A 1,931-nucleotide genomic window follows, 5' to 3' on the forward strand; every position below is an offset into this window, starting at 1 on the left:
TTTATCAGCATATTGGGAAGGGGGAAGTGGCAAAAATGAATTTGAAAATATGAATGTTGAGAGATATCAAAATTAATATGCATTGTTTTTATGATAATCAAATCATTTTTATTTAAAAATTAATATTAAAATTATTTTTAATATTATGAGAATATAATTTAGAATTTAATTAGAATCTAATTAATTTTTTTAGAAAAAAAAGGCAAAAGGCCTATTTATGCTTTAAAAAGTGTTCAATAGTCATTTAAACCCTTGTCAAACAAAAACGATTAATCAAACCCTTGAACTTTTCAAAATAACGTGTTTAAACCTAAACTTCTTAAAAATGAGTTGAATAAGTCTAAAAATCAATGACATAACTGCTTGACTATAAAAGGCTGACATCCTTCCTCTATTATTACCTTTCTTCCCTGTTCTAGCTCCTAAATCATTAAGAATCCTAAAACTGAAGTAATCCATATTAGCATTTTGAGAGACACAAATAGCTCAAACAGTTATAAGCTCGAGACTTCTAATGGCTAGGGTGCTTTCGCGCCAAGTTCTTTATCTCCCACTTCAACTCTCATATCTAATGTTTAGTCTCTCAACAACCTCACTCTATTTTCCATCTTACTTTTTACACTAAAACACCTCATGAATTGAAGTTATCTAGGATTGTTTGGCACCAAAATAACTGTGTTTATAGCCTGGCTTACTTTCACTTGTTATTGTTTTATATAGTACATTAACTCTATCATTTTCTTTTTGTTAACTGTGATGTAGATTTTGATATATGCATGTTTTCCTTTAATCATTGGTTTATGATTGGCAACATTGGATTTTCTTCATCAAAGTATAGAGGCATTTGATAAACATATTTTATATAGGCATTTTAGGGTCATTTTGTATCCATTTTGCCCTTTTATTTTAGTGTTTTATAGTATTTTAATTCTTAATGTTGTTACTTTGTTAATTTTAGTATTTTTATATTTGAATTTTGGTATTTTTATGTCTTTGTTAGGTTTTGATGTGATTTAAAGATGAAAAAGTGCAAATGGAAATGATTTAATATTATTTAAAGGCTTAGAGTGGTGAAGAAGTTAAGGAAATTATGCTTGAAGAGAAGCTGAAATCTTCTTGAACTTTAACACTGGGCAGTGTTACTTCTCAAGTTAAGTAGGCAAAAAAATTTAAGAGAAACAATAATTTTCATACGAAGTGACTAAGGCATGTTACTTCATCAGTCACAACAAAGAGAAAAGTTAAGGGATGTAGCCATTTTCAAATAAAGTCACATTTCTCATGCTGCTTCCCAAGTTACTTCAGCTTACTTCCTGTCTTCACCAACACGGGTCATGTTGAGCGACAACACTGGGTCCTGTCTTCACCAATATAGTCCTAGAATGAATATGCACAGGTATCATCCATTAGCAAATGTCATCCAATATACTGGCACAATAAAATAATTTAAAGTTGTTCACACATCTACCAAAAAATAAAATGGATGATAACTTTTTCTTTCCTCACTTTTCATTTCATTATATACATTTGTTCAAAACCTAATTTTATATATATCAATTTTATAAACTTTGATATTATAAATATTTGCATCTTATTTTGAAACTCTTGTTCTTATGTAGTTTATTCTCAATTTTAATATACTCTATGATAAGGAGATTATTTATCTGAATATTGGGAAAGGGGAAGAGGAAAAAAGTTAAAATAAGAATTATGAGGGATATCAACAAAATTAATATGCATTGTTTTTTGGTAATTAAATCATTTTTATTTAAAACTTAGTATTAAAATTATTTTTAATATTATGAGAATATGAGTTGGAATTTAATTAGAATCTAATTAATTTAAAAAAAAAAAGGCAAAAGGCCTATTTATGACTTAAAAAAAAAATGCTCAATAGTCATTTAAATCCTGATGAAACAAGAACGATTAAT

This window comes from Hevea brasiliensis, chromosome 11 (genome assembly GCF_030052815.1).
Source record: "Hevea brasiliensis isolate MT/VB/25A 57/8 chromosome 11, ASM3005281v1, whole genome shotgun sequence".
NCBI classification, from domain to species: Eukaryota; Viridiplantae; Streptophyta; class Magnoliopsida; order Malpighiales; family Euphorbiaceae; genus Hevea; species Hevea brasiliensis.